Here is a 19,237-nt window from a genome sequence, read left to right on the forward strand (position 1 = left end):
TGCTTATCTTGCATATTCTGCTAATTTCCTTGGCAAAGTAGCCTATTTTATTTTGTTCACTCACAAAATAGCATGAAGCTGAAGAGAAACATTGAGATGAAAAAGGGTCCCATTCAATTACATCACATGAAGGCAGACAACTAGATATTGGCAAATTTTAAAGTCCCTATATGCAAATGTTAGATGTCTAAATGTCTAAATACTAAGATGGGTGAATTTGAGTGCCTGGTATTAAATTAATATATTGATATAATAGGTGTCACGCTGTCTGGAGTGGTTCATGACCATGAGTGCCAACCTCAGGGCAGACTGTCAAGAAGCAGGGCAGAGACCACAAACTGGTTGTATGTTCTGTAATCAGATTTCACTGACCCAGTAACAAATGTGAAAACCTAAAGCACTATAACAATCTTAGCACAGAGTCACAGACAGTCTCCTTGGCATTCCAGTCTATCTTGCCATAGAATTTCTATGTATAGAAATTCCATGCTTGAATAACAAGACTAGAGCAGTAGGAATATACTACTGACCACCTGACCAGGATGATTGTGAGATGCTCAAGGGATTAGAAAGGCTACAAAAGGAGAAAACTCAATAATAATGGGGGATTTCAGCTATCCCCATATTGACTGGGAATATGTCACCTTAGGAAGGGATGCACAAATAAAATTTCTAGACACCATTAATGACTGCTTCTTGGAGCAGCTAGTCCTGGAACCAACAAGGGGAGAGGCAGTTCTTGATTTAGTCCCACCTGGCACACCGGATCTGTTCCAACAGACAAATATAGTTAAACTGCTTGGTATTAGCAACTATTGTGACGGGTTGGATCACAGAAACCCCCTTGGGAGCTGCCACCCGATGTGCCAAGACTACCCCTGCTCCTGTTTTCCCTGCCAGCTCAGGACTCCAGCACCCTGTCTTGCTGAGCCAGACACTCCTGTCTGCTCCAACACAGACCCAGGGTCTGAATCACTTGCCCCAAAGCTGCAAGTTTACCTGAAAACAGCTCACAGAAGTGTGCTTGTCTCTAGCACTCAGATGCTCAACTCCCAATGGGGTCTAAACCCAAATAAATCCGTTTTACCCTGCATAAAGCTTATGCAGGGCAAACTCATAAATTGTTCGCCCTCTATAACACTGATAGAGAGATATGCACAGTTGTTTGCTCCCCCAGGTATTAATACATACTCTGAGTAAATTACTAAATAAAAAGTGATTTTATTAAATACAGAAAATAGGATTTAAGTGATTCCAAGTAGTAACAGACAGAACAAAGTAAGTCACCAAGCAAAATAAAATAAAATGCGCAAATCTATGTCTAATCAAGCTAGATACAGATAATCTCCCCCTCAGAGATGCTTCAGTAAGTTTTTTTCTCAGACTGGACACCTTCCAGGCCTGGGCACAATTCTTTCCCCTGGTACAGCTCTTGTTCCAGCTCAGGTGATAGCTAGGGGATTCTTCACGATGGCTCCTCCCCCTCTCTGTTCTCTTCCACCCCTTTATATATCTTTTGCATAAGGCGGGACCCCTTTGTCCCTCTGGGTTTCCACCCCCCTCCCCCACTGGAAAAGCACCAGGTTAAAGATGGATTCCACTTCAGGTGACATGATCACATGTCACTGCAAGACTTCATTGCCCACTTGCCAGCACACACATATACAGGAAGACTAACAGGTAAACACAGCCATCTGCAGACAATGGTCCTTGTTAATGGGAGTCATCAAGATTCCAAACCATCATTAATGGCCCACACTTTACATAATTACAATAGGCCCTCAGAGTTACATTTTATATTTCTAGTTTTAGATAGAAGAGTGGTACGTTTATACAAAACAGTTGATCATACTCAGTAGATTATAAGCTTTGTAATGATACCTTACAAGAGACCTTTTGCATGAAGCATATCCCAGTTACGTTATATTCACTTATTACCATATTTTTCTAAAACTATCCCAGTTACATTATATTCACTTATTATCATGTTTTTATAAAACCATATAGACTGCACAACGTCACAACCATAATGTAATTAAATGTAGCATCTTTGTGTGAGGGGAAAATACCACAGAAGCATTTAACTTAAAAAAGGGGAGATACACAAACATGAGGAAGCTGGTTAAATGGACATTAAAAGGAACAGTCACAAGAGTGAAATGCCTATAAGCTGCAGAGAAAATCTTTAAAAACATCATGATAGAGGCTCAAATTAAATCCCTACCCAAATAAAAGAACAGTAAGAGGACCAAAAAAAAAAAAAAAAAAAAACAGGCAGCCATCCTGGCTAAACAGAGTAAAACTGGAGATTAGAAACAAAAAGACTTTCCTACTGAGGAAAATAGAGAAGAGCCTAAACTCAGGCAAGTCATGTGTCAAAGTGTAATAAAGCAGGCCAAAAAGGAATTTGAAGAGCATCTAGCAAAAGACACAAAAACTGAAATCAAAACTTTTCACAAGCAAGAAGCCTGCCAAATAATCAGTGGGACAGCTGGACGATTGAGTGCTAAAGGAGTGCTCAAGGAAGATAAGGCCATTGCAGAGATGCTAAATGAATTCTTTGCATTGGTCTTCATCATAGAGCACATGAGGGAGATTCCCACACCTAGTAAAGCTCCCTACAGAGACAGTCAATGCTTTCCTTTTGCCTCTGGCTTTTCTCAGCCTAGCACTCTTCCCAAAGCCTGCAGGGGCACCAGCCACCACAAATGCCTCAGAAGGGGAAGCAGAAATGAGGAGACAGTCACCCCAGAAATCAAATGCAGCCCTGGGACGTGGCTGTGCATTAATCAGACACATTAATAATGAACCAAAATGTGAGTCTAAACATTTGAAATAAAACTTGGAATTTTTCTCAGAGAAGCTCAGCCGCAGGGATGGCTGGGTTAGCCTGTGGCCAGTGCAGGGGAAGAAAAAACTGGTTGGAACTGCAGGAGGCAGGGCATTCCCCTGCTGTCAGGGACTGACAGGTCTGGTTCCACGCCCAGGATGCAAGCAGGATGAGGTATGCCTTGTAATGGATCTGCGGATCTTAGCACAAAGAACAAAGAGACAAGTCCGAAGTGGAGAGTCAAATTATTAGTTGTTGGCATCAAGATGGAAGTTGAAGCCTTGTGAAATCAACCTTTGCCCCTCATACAGCCTTCTTTAGCGTCAGAATGGTGATGAGAAAATTTGCGATTGGGCAAAAATGCAGAGTTTGGGCCAAACTACGTCACCATCAAAAGTGTTATGCATAATGCAAATGTGGTTTAGAGATGGTACAAAACCTTATCTGTAAGACCCAGAGAAGGACTGTTTCAACTCTGACTCGTCTGTTGCAGAAAAACTAAATGAATTCTTTGCATTGGTCTTCCCTGCCGAAGATGTGAGAGAGATTCCCACACTTGAGCCATTCTTTTTAGGTAAGAAATCTGAAGAACTGTCCCAGACTGAGGTGTCAATAGAGAAGGTTTTGAAACAAGTTGATAAATTAAACAGTAGTATGTCACTAGGACCAAGAAGTTATTCATACAAGAGTTCTGTAGGAAGTCAAATATGAAATTGCAGAACTGCTCACTGTAGTATGTAACCTATTACTTAATCAGCCTCTGTACCAGATGAGTGGAGATGAACACTATACATTGGGGAAGAGTCAACCCAACTTTTGTAAAAGGAAATCATGCCTCACCAATCAGTTAGAATTCTTTGATGGGGTCAACAAATGTGTGGACAAGAGTGATCCAGTGGATATAGTGTACTTGAACTTTCAGAAAGGCTTTGACAAGGTTCCTCATTAAAGGCTCTTAAGCAAAGTAAGAAGTCATAGGATAAGAGGGAAGGTCTTCTCATGGATCAGTAAATGGTTAAAAGGTAGGAAACAAAGGGTAGTGGAGAACGGTCACCAGCAGGGTCCCTCAAGGATCTGTACTGGGACAATAAGCCATTCAACATACTTATAAGTGATCTGGAAAAAGGGGTAAAGAGTGAGGTGGCAAAATTTGCAGATGATACAAAATTTTTCAAGATAGTTAAGTCCAAAACAGACTACAAAGGAGTTACAAAGGGATCTCACAAAACTGGGCAACAAAATGGCAGATTAAATTCATTGTTGAAAATGTGAAGTAATGCATATTGGAAAGCATAATCCATACTATACCTACAAAATGATGGAGTTTAAATTAGCTGTTACTGCTCAAGGAAAAAATCTTGGACTCATCATGGATGGTTCTCAGAAAATATCTGTTCAATGTGCAGTGGCAGTCGAAAAAGCTAACAGAAAGTTAGGAACTGTTAAGAAAAGGGATAGATAATAAGACAGAAAATATCACAATGCCACTATATAAATCTATGCTATGCCCACACCTGGAATACTGCCTGATGTTCTGGTCATCCCATCTCAAAAATATGTATTAGAACTGGAAAAAAGTACAAAGAAGGGTAACAAAAATGATTTTGGGTATGGAACTGCTTCCAAATGCAGAGAAATTAAAAAGACTGGACTGTTCATCTTAGAAAAGAGACAACTAAGGGGGACTATGATAGAGGTCTATAAAATCATGAGTCGTGTGGAAAAAGTGAATAAAAAAGTGTTAGTTATCCCTTCACATAACACAAGACTCAGTAGTCACCCAATGAAATTAATAAGCAGCATATTTAAAATTAACATAAGGAAGTAGTTCTTCACCCAGTGCACAATCAACCTGTGGAACTCAATGCCAGGTGATCTTGTGAAAGCTAAAAACATAATGGGGGTTCAAAAAAGAATTAGATAAGTTCCTGGAGAATAGGTCCATCAGTGCCTATTAGTCATGTTGGTCAGGGATGCAACTTCATGCTTTGGACATCCTTAAACCTCCTACAGCCAGAAAATATGTTTGTATGATGGGATGGATCATTTGATAATTGCTTTGTTCTGTTCATTCCCTTTGAAGTTTCTGGCACTGTCCACTGTTGGAAGACAGGATGCTGGACTAGATGGACCATTGGTTTGACCCAGTATAGCTGTTCTTATGCTGTTTAGCTTATGTAGAAAAATTAGGACATCAAGATAAAATTAGTACATGGAAATACTGCATTTCTCCTACTCCATCAAGATTATAGGAATTTTGTAGTGTGTTTTCACTGGACCTGTGTATGGCGGGCAATGTTGATGTGTGCTAGAGGGAACGATGGGAGGACCCTGTTCCTAACACTCCTAGACACCCATTCATCAGATAATCATATTCAAGCCACAAATAGGGGTACCCACAGTGTTTTCTGCCACAGGGTAGGAGAAAGAAGATCTTGAGCATGGTTGGGCAGCACATCTCCCATCTCCTCATGCAATAAGTAGTCCCATCAGGCTAGGGAATACTGCTTGAACATCTTCAAAGGTGTAGTAACTGTAACTGCTCCCGAGTGCACAGGAGGCATTATGCATTATACAGGTATAATGCCTCTTACACATCACTGGGACACTTCTGATGCTTTTCCTTCCTTGCTCTCAAGAGTATAGTTTCTCACGTTGTGTGTTTCTTGAAAAGGGCATTCTTAAGAATACAAATAGTGGCTACATAAGCTGAAATCTTCCAACTAGTGCTGTCAATGTGGTTGTGATTGAATTATAAAGATCGACTGCTATGTCTTCATCACTAAGGAGAGTTCAGCAGGAACGTGATTTATGCAATCTCCAATTTGCAATACAGTTTAGCTTAAAAAGCAAAGAATAAATAACATTAAATAGACAACTAAAAATATTCTCGGAATAAACAAGATTTCATTAAAAGGTTAATTAAAGAAAAACATTATAAAGAACACATTTATTATACATTTACTTTTTCAAGGTTTTATTACACCCTTTACATCTTTTAACCTTTTTGTTCAAGTCCCTTTATTAGGATGAGTGTGTCTTCCAATCAACCAGGTATAGCAGAATTAATACATGACAGCAAAAGTTTGGAAACTTTTTTTATTTGTTCAGCTGTAGTGGGCTCGTTGAAACATGTGTACCAACAATAGAAGCTTTTACATTGTGTTTTCAGATATTTAATTTTATGAAGGCATTTGACACTGAAGAGTCCATTTCTGTGCCCCAGTTACATTCATGTAACTCCCATTACAGAGTTGTGCAGGCATCTGCAAAGACAGAATTAGGCCCCGCTTCTTTAACTTGTGTTTTTTGCAGTTACTACAGTAAGAGGAGTAGAAATAGCAAGTAGAAATCTGTTGTGTATATATCTAGGAATTTGAGGTATAACCTTATGATTTTGACTCTTTTCATATTACAATATAGCAGTTGCTTACCTATCTTTTTTTGCAGTAAGAGAAACAGACTTAACTGGTACCGGATTACATATTTATATCAGGGATCACACTGCAAATTCATTCTTTTCCAGAGAAGCAGGAAAGATTATGTAAAAATGGTGACCACATGTTGACAGACTGCATGATTTAACAAAACCAAAGGCAATCATTTCAAAGAAAAATGTTTTATTTTCTGCCAGCAGAGTATAATGGAGAGAAATTGGCTGGTATTATTTTAAAAAATTGCTCAAATCACTGTAGTTAGTGTAAAATTGTCTATGGAACTATTTCCTGTAAGTTAACCAGACATATGATTGTATCCTTTTTATTTTGAATACTGAAGCTCTCAATTCATCTGTCTTGTGTAGAGCCCATCAGGTATAATAGCTCTTTGTGATGGTTCCTGCTTTCTCCTTTCTTCTCCCTATCTAAATCCGCACTCACAACCATCACAAAGCTAATACAATTGCTAGGTTTAAACATCATACAGTAACTACCATTAGCTGTATGTGTCATTGAAACTATTTCCCATTCCAAACCTTGATAATGTGTTTCAGCCATGTGAGTCCCAGGATGGAATTAAAATGGGGCTGATGTTGGTATGCAGATTTCCACGTAGCACCAAATTGTTGCTAGTTTAACTGATTGAAATCATCTCTGTGGTGATTGGCATTACACAGACTTAGATGGAATTCTGAAAAGCACTCAGTGTTGGGCTTAACGTCAGTGGACCAACAAAATTAGATCAAAGTATGCCATCTTGTGTCAACCAGGTTATGCATGTGTCTACACTTAAATTTGTTTCCCTCTGATGTAAGTGCTCTGTTACAGTGATACAGTAAAACCACCTCCCTGAGTGGCATTGAGCTATGGTCGATGTACTGTGGTAGATGGAATACAAGTGTAGATGCTGGGTTACTATATTGACCATACCCTTCCTTCAGCAGCTGTCCCACAATGCTCGACATTGACTGCTCTGGTCACAATTGTGAACTCCACTTCCCAGGGGTCACGAAGACTGGGAGACTCCCTTTAAAGCCCTGTGAATTTTTGAAATGCCTTTTCCTGGTTGTGCAGCTTGTGTGCAACTGCCCAGCTGACCATGTCAGCTACATGCCCCAGACATGCTCTGGCCTGGGACAGGAGATATTGGAACTCCTGGGCTTGTGCGGGGAAGAGGTTGTGCAGGCACAGCTGAGGACCAGATGTAGAAATGTGCCGTCTTTAATCAGATTGCACAGGAGATGCAGGAGAAGGAGTATAACGGGGATCCGCAGCAGCATTGTGTGAAAGTGAAGGAACTGCAGCAGGCATATCAGAAGGCCTGGGAGGCCAACAGTCAGACTCATGCTGAGCTGAAAACCTGCTGCTTTTACAAAAAGAGTTTCATGTCATACTTAGCGGAGACCCCACCAGCACCCTGCAAACCACTGTGGCTATCTCAGAGGAGGCTGAGTCACAGGCTCCTGCCGTAAACAGTGAGATTGAGGAGGAAGAGCTAGAGAATGGGGGACACATGACTGGGATCCAGCTGTGCCGTGAACCAGGACCTGTTTGAGACTTCACCACTATCCAGTCAGTTCCAGCAGTTGAGTACAGGCGAGCCCAATGCTGGGGAAGGAACCTCAGGTAAGTCTGTAAATGTATTTCCCATTACAGTGATGTACTGATAGTGCCCCCAACCTAACAGGAGACAGCTATTGACTTTTCATTAATTTACTCTTACTAGAAGACGTCACAGTAAAGCAAAGAGAGGTAGAGTTATCTGCTTTTCATTCCCACCTAGAGTTAAGCAAGTAGGGGGCATGTGGAGCAGTTTGTTTATGTATGTATGAAGGATGTTCCTTGAATCCTTTTGAGAGATCTCAGTGAAACTTTTATGGAGGTAGTCTGCAATCCTCTTCTGAAGCTGTCTAGGATAGTAGCCTTGTTTCCTCCTCCTCGGTAGGACACTTTCCCATGCCATTCAGCTATAACTTTGTCAGGTACCATTGCGGTATGCATGCTAGTAGCATGCAGGCCTGGGCAGATTCAGGACACAAGCAAGAGCTGTGCTCTCTGTGTCTTTGTCACTCCGCAAGAGTGAAATATCAGCTAAAATCACGGCCTGTGGAAAATGATGCCAGCATTCAGTGTCATTGCCCTGTACTCATAGTATCATGCAACCAAGCTATTCCCTCTCATTTCCCTCGCCCCTGGTGGGCCATATTCACCATGGCTGGTGAATTCACCATGAGTGGTGCTGTGCACAAGCAATCCCGAGCAGAAGTTTCAGTAAGCATGTCTTGTTTAAAACTTTAAGGGAGCAAGGGAAAGGAATTCTGAATCTTAACTTTTGCTTTCTGTTATTACAATGGTACCTCTATGTGTTTTATCTGTAGCTGCTGCCATTGCAGCCGTGAGAGGTTCCCTCTGTACACCCATGGACTGGATGAGCCACTTGAGGAGAAAGAAGAGGCACATGTTCAGCAAGATCCTGCAAGTCAGTTCTGCATCAAAGGGTCTGGAGGATGAATATTGCAGATTGTATGGAGAAGGAAAGAGTGAACAGGAGTGAGGCCCAGCAGAAAAAGGAGAGGGAGATGCACCAGGACATAATGGGACTTCTCTGGCAGCAAATACAGATGCTGCAGACTCCTGTGGACCTACAGGTTCAACAATTATGGGCTCGCCTCCCTTTGCAGTCTATGGAAAAGAGCATTACAGATCCCCCCAGAACATTCCATTTGGCTTAAGGAGCTACCTCGCTACCCCTATCGCTTCACATCGGGGGACTTTAAGGACAACCACAGCTTCACATACACTGACCTGTGAGACCCATGATTGCTGTATGTGTAGTTAAAATGGACTCATAGGCTTTAAGGTCAGAGTGTTCTTTCCCCTTTGGAACCTCTGTTCCATAAATGTATTAATTTTTAATTTATTTGCTTTTAACTTGCACAGAACTTTTTTGCAGTGTTTTCACTACTTAATAAAATTCTATTGTTTGGAAAATAATTCATCTTTATTACTCCAAACATATGCTGCAGAATGCCTAGCGGTACTTGAAGCACCCACTTACTTGTTACACAACTCATAGGTTGAGCGACCAACCCAGAGTAATAATCATAAATGTACAGCAAGCACCACAAAATTAATAGGTGCATTGACAGTGTTATATTCAAAGATGTACACTAAGTACCACACAATATCTAACAGGCCCCAAAGCACCAGGGTCAGGTAGAGCACAGTACACCCCAATATGGCTTTCTCTTAAAGTGGTCTTTCAAAGCTTCCTTAATGCACATAGCGCTGTTTTAAGCTTATCTAATAGCCCTTGTGTCTGGCTGTTCACACTCAGTAGACAGCTGCTGTCTACCCTAGTGGCAACTTTCCCCCCTTATGCAGTACACAGTGGGCAGCTACAGTCATTGGGATGTTTATTTTTTTTCACTGAGATCCAATCTTGAGTCAACTATATTAGCATCTCTTCAGTTTACCAAAAGCACATTCAACTGTCATTCTGCACTTGATGAGCTGGTAGTTGAATCTTTTCTTTGTGCTATTGAGATGGTCGGTGCATGGTTTCGTGAGGGCAAGGGGGAAGCTGGGTCCCCTGGGATCACTATTGACATTTCAGCATAGCCAATGATAATCTGCCATTAGGGAAAGAAAGTCCCTGCTTGTGGCTTTCTGAACAGTGCTGTGATCTTAAAGATGTGAGCATCATGCACTTTTCCTGACCAGCCAATGTTGATGTTAGTGAAGCATCCTAGGTTGCATAACCATAGAAAAGTAGCCCTTTCTGTTGACGTACTCTGTACCAAGGTGGTCTGGTGTCAAGTTGGGGATATGCATGCCATCTGTGGCTCCACTGCTGTTTGGGAACCCCATTGCTGCAAAGCCATCTGCTATGTCCTGTACATTGTTGGAGTCACAGTTCTGTGTAGCAGGAGACAATTAATGGTCCTGCACACTGGCATGCCAGCAGCCCCCACAGTGGATTTTTCCATTCAAATGGTTTCGCACTGACTAGTAGCAATCTGGCATTGCAAATTTCTGCAGTGGGATCACCACTCACCTCTTCACTGTCCTTGCAGCTCTGTTTTTGACATTCCTGCACTGGTGGGCTGGGGCAAACTCAGCACACAGATCTGGGAATGTGGCCATTCACATCTGAAAGTTCTGCAGCCACTGCTCGTCATCCCAAGCATGCATTATGATGTGCTCCCACCAGTCAGTGCTTGTTTCTTGGGCCCAGAAGTGGCACTTCACCATCTGCAGCTGCTCTATGAATGCCACCAACAATCTTGAACTGTTTCTCACTAGGTCCCACAACAGTCGCCACAAAATAACTGTTCCCTGATGATATGGTTCTTCTTGTGGCTCTGCAAATACTGGGGGATTGTGTATCCTGTGTTTGCAATGCTCGTGACAATAGTGCAGAGCTGTGCAGGCTTTATGCTTCTGTCAGAGATGGTGGACAGGGAGAAGGGCTGCGCTGGTTCATGAGATTTTTTTAAAAACATGCGGAAATTATGGGATAGAGATGATGTTATGAGATGGGGAAAGTTGCATGCTGGAAAGTTGACCCCTTTGCTCCCAGTCACCCCTTTGTGACTTGTTTCTGTCCCACTATGATTTGCCAGTACTTCCCAAAAGACATTGCGCTGGATGGTGGCAAGTTGCATACTGGGATATCTACCCATGGGGCATCCTGCATTGACAAAAATCCTCTCAGTTAGTATGCACAGCGCTGATGCAGGGAGCCAAGTATACACATGTACAACCAATATATTAACTGCAGTCGCTTTATGACGACTTGTGTCGGCAAAAGTTTGTGGTGTAGAAATGGGCAGAGTGCTTTTGAAAATCCTGCCTGAATTTCTCCATGTGACTTTAGCATCTATGTGGATAATGACTCTTTGGGAAGCTCAAGATTTCATGGCCACAATAAGAATCATAACCATGTAGTTAGGTGCAAGGTCAATATTCAGAACTTCTAGTGTCATCGGGGTCAACATTGAGACCTTTCTTGTTCATCCTCATCCTGGATACACTCACAGGGAACATACGGATGGAAGTACTTGCATGTTGATTGCAGATGATATCTTTCTGTGCAGTAAGGTGAAAGATATGGAGGGATTTGTTGGAGAAATAGGGCACAAAATAACTAGAGGAAGAAGAATATATGGTGTGTAATTTCAGTAAGGTTGAACACTGAAGAATTATCCCTGAAACTAGGTGGGTAGACAGTACTGAAAATGCAAAATTTCAATTATCTGTGTTTAATGGAGGACGATATTAGAGCTAGGATAATAAATGCCTGGCTCAAATATATATATATATAGAGAGAGAGACAGACAGACAGAAGTGGTGCAGTATGGGGCAGGAAGATATCACTAAGATTAAAAGAGAAGATCTATAAAGTGGTTGTCCATCCAGTTATAATGTAGGGTTGTGAGCATTAGTCAACAAAGAAGCATGAGCAAACTGAGCATGAGCAAATATGATCCACAGAAATGCAAATGTGACGATGGATGAGTGGTGTAAGCAAGAAAGACCACATGAGAAATGTGCATGTTAGACACATGCTCAGAGTAGCACCCATAAATGAAAAAAATTGGGAGTGCAGACTCAGATGGTTTGGTCATGTCCTGACTGCTGTGTGGGTAAAAGAGTTGAAAAGATCAAGACTGAAGGAAAAAGACAAGAAAAGTCACCCCAAGAAGTAGTGGTGGGATGTCATAAAAGAAGATGTTAGCATGGGGTGTGATAGAGGATATGACATTCAACAGAGCATTTTGGAAGGAGAAGACTCGTAGAGCAGACCCCTTTTGATGGGCTTAATGCAAGGAAGAAGAACCATAGAAATATCCCCTGGTGGGTTGCTGATATAGTTTATGTAGGTGGGCACACTCTCAACCTGTTTATTTGGGTGGGATAATAAATGGAAAGGATGGCAGTTATTGCTTTGTAATAAAGCAGGGAAGAAGCTGAAGGCACGGAGTTTTCAGGGAAGGGGCTTCAACTCTGGAATTTGCTTTCCCTGGTGGTTGTTGGCTTATAAGTCACTCTGGCCTTTTCTGGAAAAATGGTTTGAGGGAGCTCTACAAGTTGATGTCTGAGTCCTAGTTTGGAAGATTTCATTTATATTTTATAACTTTGGTGATAACTTGTATGTTTTATTACTTTTTTTAGTCTGTGCAGCCAGATGGATGCATTTTAAAATAAATGTTTTGGTTAAAAAAAGAATAGCTGTACTGATAACAAAGAAAGTTCTATAAAAATATGTTTCAGTAATTTCAAATATGTAGGTCTCATGACCAAAGTACAGAATGAATTAAAGAAAATGTATATTTTATTTTTATATTATACACACAACTTAGAACCAAGAGCAATAGGGTTACTTTTTTGGTAATATTTGGTTAATTTTATTCTTTTACTAAATACAGTAATTTCAAAGATTGTGTTAATTTGACAGATGAGACCACTTTCTTACAGTTTTCGTAGTTAGGTGTTTTTAATGGAGAATCAGATTTATGTCTAATTGAAAAAAAACCAATAAAGGTGATACTGTCCTAATAGAGTTACCAATCATAGTGGTATACATTGAAAACAAGTTTGATAGCCATATACTAACTGACATAAGGAAAGATTTAGGAATATTGTAACTTTGATCAGAAAATATTGCAACATCATGAGTAATCTTTGTGTACAAACTGCCCATTTTTTATGCCACACTCTTTTTGGCCAAACAACCTCTGAAGATTGTATTTAGAAACTGTCCTTGGTCTGCTATTCCAGTGAGTTGTAAAATAATGAATGTACTACAGTTCTGAGCATAAATTGGGTATATATCATGTGCAAATACCTGATTTGAATATGCAATTACAGAAAGGACATAGATTTTTAAAATAAGGCTTAAATGTCGTCAGCCAAGATAAAGCACATATTCCTCATTTTTGACTATATGCATAGCAAGTCTGAAAATAAAGAGATGCTTGTATCTTCAGTAGATGAACTCAAAAAGTGTCTGAAAAAATTCTTAATTTCTCAAATACAGCAGTATTTGCATTACTGGAGGAGACCATAGATATCCTGACTCCAGTATTATGCCTCTGGCAGTGGTCCAATAATACGCCTGGCCAATAGTGAAATGCTGTACAGAGAGAGAGAGAGAGAGAGAGAGAGAGAGAGAACCCTCCTTCCTGACCCCTCTGGCAAACAGTATGATTTTTTAAATTATGCACAGCTACAATTGTTGTTAAAAATATAACAATATCAAGTCCTGTAAGTCTCTGTAATGTGTACCTCGAACGCATTTTTCACATTCAGATAACTAAAAAATGGCTCTGTGAATTTGTATCAACTTTTGTCAACTTGTATCAAACTTTTCACAGGCAAAAAAATCATTTCTGGGCTGAGACCCAGCATGAAAAATTTTGGCCCTAAAAGTTATTTCTTGAAAAAATTATATCAGACTGAAATTGGAAATGGAATTTCCATCAACCATAGCTGTAATATTACTACCATGCTGCAATAATTTGTTCAACATATGCTGATGTTAACAATATTCTTCAGAAAATATTAACCACAAAATTGAATTGATAGTTGTTAGTATTGACCTTTCTAGCCCTGTTACATACTTGTATATAAATTTTTACAGTAAATGAGGATGAGGGCAGGAGTGGGGGAAAGAACATATTGTAGATTTGTTGAGCCTTGATTCGGTAATTTGTTCCATAGTATTCTAAAATTTTGTTTCCAAGTATTTTTGAACACTTACACTATTTAGTTCTATTTTATCTCAGTGTTCTCCAGTTTTTCCCTTTCCATCTGACGAGGCAATGGTATGTAATCAGAACCACCCCTATAGGACATGTGTGACTCTGTGCAAAGTAACATATGTAGTCAGAGGCCTAGTCAGCTCACTACCAATCTATAAAGGGACACACATGCACCCTTCTGCATGCCCTGGTATGTAGGGGATGCTTTCCCTCTCCCCAACTTGGCTGTAAGCCTCTGCAACTTTAAGTGATCCATTCCTAAATGCACTGGGAGGCCAGGAGGGGTAACCTAAGCATAATTTTCTCAGTGGGAAGGTAGGGTGAAGTGGATAAGGACAGTTAGCCTATGTAATTCCTGCTAGCACTGGACTAAGGCACAACTACAGATGAGGGGTCAGTTCAAAGCATTACCCTGTGCAACATCTGTTATAGTTTCTTCTCAAGCCCTAATACCTACATCATTGCCAGCTCTAAAAGTTCACAAATCATGAGTTTAGATCCCCCCAAAATCATGAATTTGGCTTAAGAATCAAGATTATTTAAAAACTAATTCTTGGGAGTTTTTGGTCTTTTGATTTTTTTTTTAAACTCCACTGACCATCCCCAATGTGTGTCTGACAATTATAGTATTGCCACCTCTTGCAAATTTACAGTGAGTCAGGTAATTCTAGCCCCTCTCAAAAGAGCTCTCACTAGAGGACTCAACAGAGACCAGGACCCCATAGTGCTAGGCACTGTACAAACACATAGTAAGAGACATTCCCTGCCCTAAAAAACTTGCAATCTAGTGTGGTGGTGAGTTTGTGATGGATGACTTGCTGAACTCATTTCATAAAGGGGCTACCAAATTTCTGTCAGATGGGGGGAGAGGAATTTTGTCCCTTCTGAATTGGACAGGATTCAAACTTGGTGACCTGCAGCTGCAAGGCTCTAGAATTCATTAATAATGCACTCAGGCATCCAGTCCCCCATAAATGCTACTGTTAGATCTTTGAGAATGAAGCTTGGTTCCTGGAAAGATAAGTTTATTAAATCAAATTCTGACATTTTTGGAGCTTGCACAGGTGGCAGGGTACCTATACTGACTGTGATATATTCATATTTTTTTCTGCCCTGCCATTCCCCTCCCCCCCCCCCCAGCTCATCATGAGGGTTTGAGTACTCAGCTTTCATATCCTCATCGTAGACCTCTTCCACATCAGCTGTAGAAGTAGTAGGAGACAAAACATGTTGTATTTGCAAGAGTTGGCAACAGCATGCCTATTTTACTTCATTGGTTGCCCCTAGAAAGTACTATAGTAAAGTTGCACTCTTCCTCTTAATACTGAATCAGTGACTTCTTTATATGTTTAGCAGTATATTCTCTTGGCCCATAGCTCTTGTTATTGTTAATTGGAATTGCCTATGCTCATTGACAGGAGAATACTTTTCATCCTGTTTTGGACTAAGACCTGTAATGCTAAATTTGTTTCCAAACTTCAGTCACGAAGAGATCAGTGCAGGAAATTGCTGCTGTTCCACCAAATTAGCTTCTCAGATAGCCTTTTAATTGGAGCCCATAACTCAGATTTTTAGTATTTTAGGAAGATGAACAATACAAATTGAAATACAGATATTTTCCAGTAAGGGCTCAGTTCAAAGAAGGCTTTTATATACAGATGAATCTGCTAACAAATAGCATGTCATAGGATAATGAGACCGTGTTTTCTTCAGCAGTTTCACATTTCCAAACTACACTGCTGTGAAAATAAGTGGAGTGTTTATCTACTCTCTCTTAAACTGACAGATTTCTGTTAAAGACCAGTGTGCCCATTATAGATAGAACATATGTATACAAAAAAAAAGTCACAACTCTAAATCAGCAACCCAACACCTCCAAATACAATATATTATGCTTGTTCAGAACATTCATTTCCGCCTAAGTATTCTTTTTTTAATGTAGAAGGCTTCAATTTATGTTTAAGAACAAGTAAACTATAGTACTTTGACAGCCATTCACACTTAATTCTGTGCATTAAACCAACAGCATTCTTTTCCACAAACATCCATTGTTAGGACAATGCTCTCAGACAGAATTTATGAGAAATGGAATTATGTTACCAAGGAGATAGCATTTACTATAATGAAGAGTAGATCCTAGAAAATGGCCCCTTTTACAGCAGCTCAGAACAGAGCCACAAAAGCAATTGATTGGTCTTGGCATTTAGTCTTATATCAGCTGTGTCATCCATAGCTTCAGGAGTGAGAACACTAATCTAAAGTGACATTTCTGTTCTGGCGGGCTTTTCTGCCCTGATGAAAGCAATTACTTCATTCCTAAATGATAATTTGCAGGAGTTTCAACCACTTTAATTGATAATTTTTTGTTCTGAGAAGTTCAATTGTGAAGTGATTAGCTGATTTGGTAAATAGAAATTTAAGGTGTGAAATGTACAAGTTGCTCCAAGGTAAAGTGCTGTTTGTTTGGTGCTGCAAAATTGCTTGATAAAACTGCAGTTTCTCTATTATCCTGACGCTGCCAATTGCATGGTTCAAAAAAAGATCACAACACTACAATTCAGTTGTGGAATTTGGGTCTGAGCTGAATGGTACAATTAAAAGATTTGGTGTTATATCAGCATATTTAATTGCTGTTTGAATTAAAGTGTATAATAGTTTAAAAAATTGTGTAGAATGTTGGTTAGACATCCTAGAAAACCTTCCTATTATTACTGTTCTAATAACTCACTTTGAAAGTAAAGCCTGTCATTTAAAGCATTGCAACAAAGATGCTAATTGGTGATCAGACACTTAATTTAATAAGATTCAAACACCTTTACTGACCATGCATTTACTTGATCCACTTCTTTAACATTTTGATGTCAAACAAATACAAAACCTAGATGTGATTATCAAAAACTTGTGCATTAATATGTGCATTATTTTTAACAACTTATAACATCTCATTTACAAAAATTGTTGAAATACCTAAAACTTATTTTTTGCTACATATAAGGAAAGGCGACATTTTAATGGTATTCCAGTTCTATGATATTTTCTTGTATAGAGAAAAAAAATGGTCATTTCATGTGTTAAATGAGAAATATAAAGCAAAAATGAAGGTCAAACTGATTTAGCACATCAAACAGTCTTTGTCAGCGAAGCTTAATATATCCTGAGTTTGTGGAACAAATGAAATTTTGCTGCTATGTTACACTTTGCTTCCAAACAACCATTACAACTGGTTTTATATATTGTGTGAGCATCGGACCATCAAACAGTGCATCTTTACTGACGTGTTGCTGCAGTGATGATCTACAGCAGCAATCTGCCATTTATATAAGGGCAAAATGTGCATCTATATTTAGTTGTGAAATTGGCCTATTATACTCTTGATGTTTACAGAGGCTAACATAAATTAATGATGACAGCTATGAGCAGTGCATTAGTTAAGCAACAGAGTTCTTACCTTGAACTTGAAGGTTCCAGCTTTAACTTGCAGCATATACAGTGTAGCTTTCTTCACACATTAAAGAAAGGTTTCTGCAGTCATTACTTTTTCTTGGACAGCATTAAAGGGCTTCAATTTGTGGACTATACTATTCATGATAATGCCAGATAATAGTTTTGTTTACATTTTTGGCTAACTTTTGCCTTGTAAGAGCCCTGATATTTATGGCATGGAAAAATGAATGCCCCTGAAAAGTGTTTGTTCATGCACAGGGCTTGATTTGATTGACTTTGAACTTAGTCCGATGTCAGATATATCTTGTCTGATGAGAAGAACTGTTTGGAAAGGCATTGTGGCTCAGTGGATTATATGTTGCACTTTCACCTGGAAGTCTCCTCATGCGGCACATGTCAGAGCAAGTGTAGATATTGTAGTAACTATAGATTCCACTGCTAACTATGACCAGAGATCTGACCAAGTATTGAGGGTGTTCAAAGGTTCGTGAATTAAAATCCTGGAGTCCTTTGATGAATTTTTGATGGTTGAATTTTTAATACTGGTTTGCCTTCCTCCTTTGAGGCTACATGCCAGATTGATTGATAAATAGTAGAACTGTGCAATGCTAGGATCTCCTAAGCAAACAATTAGGGGAATCCATAAAAATCTGTTTAGCTGACTTCTCAGATGTAAAAGGTTTTTGACCCTCCCCTCCGAGTCCTTTGGGAGTTTTTTTCCCTTCATATAAAAATATTGTTCTCTTCTATGTAATAACCTCATTAGTTTTAGTAATCCTAGAAGTTTTTAAATTCTGAGTTGGGATACCACCTGTAGAACAAGGGAAGTATCCATGGATGTTGGAGAGTATGCAGTTTTACCAAGAAAAATAATAACTGGGATAAAAGAAAAGCTGAAAGGAGAAAAATACCTATTTAGAAGTTAAGTCAGAATAATAAACACAATCCAAAGGAGCCATTGATAACAGTATAGAAGCTAGAAATGAACAAAACTTGAGGATGGCTTAGGTATTGATTTTGATAGGCTATTTGTATTTAATTTACAGTTTTGCAAAGCCAGGCATGATTTTGATTTTCAATTAAGATTAAGATCCTATAGGACCACAGTATATTTTGTTTCATTTTCCTCTGCTCATTTGTAACTGTTATACTGAAAAAACCCCTCTATTATTTAACAAGTACTTTAGAACTGCTATTAGAATAATGTAAAAAACAAAACATAAAACATGGAGAATCTTAGCATCAACATTGCGGTCTCCTCCCACCATCAGTAATGGTGCAAGTTGAATGTCTCTGCCTGCCTGTCTTTACAATGCTCACAAATGTGTGGTGGACCTGGAACTTTTCCCATCACAACACATGACCATATGGTGGTTCTGTGCCCACAATCCAAGGTCTTGTTGAAGTTGTATTGTCAAGCAGTTCTGATTATAGCATCCATTTGGTACCTATGATCATGGTAATTGCCTGAAGTGCACTAAAAATAAGGTTTTGGTGAATAACCAGGGTGACGTCTTCTGATGTTCAATAAACTTTTCTTAATAATTAATAATATTACTTTGTACATATGTGGAACTTCCCCTTCAAGGATCTCAAGATGATTTTACAAACATTAATTAACAAATTTATAAGTATTATTAAGGCAATGATTTTGTCACGAAGATCGCAGAAGTAATGGAATCCATGACCTCCAGAGTCCTCCGTGACTTCAGCCCGCAGCGGCCGGGAGCTGTGGACGGTGAGGGCCCCCCAGAATGCCG

The 19,237-nt window shown here is 39.6% G+C and overlaps 1 protein-coding gene and 1 long non-coding RNA gene across 12 annotated transcripts in view; both read left to right on the forward strand.

Annotated features, from left to right (window-relative positions):
* Nucleotides 1-19,237, forward strand: part of NPAS3 (neuronal PAS domain protein 3) — an 801,528-nt gene that overhangs the window by 207,197 nt on the left and 575,094 nt on the right. The gene's annotated exons all lie outside the window — the stretch shown is intronic.
* LOC135983439 (uncharacterized) lies at nucleotides 7,666-9,258 on the forward strand. The gene is made up of 2 exons (XR_010601079.1): nucleotides 7,666-7,893; nucleotides 8,646-9,258. It is a non-coding gene; the product is annotated as an uncharacterized LOC135983439 (long non-coding RNA).

This window comes from Chrysemys picta, chromosome 4 (assembly GCF_011386835.1).
Source record: "Chrysemys picta bellii isolate R12L10 chromosome 4, ASM1138683v2, whole genome shotgun sequence".
NCBI lineage: Eukaryota > Metazoa > Chordata > Testudines > Emydidae > Chrysemys > Chrysemys picta.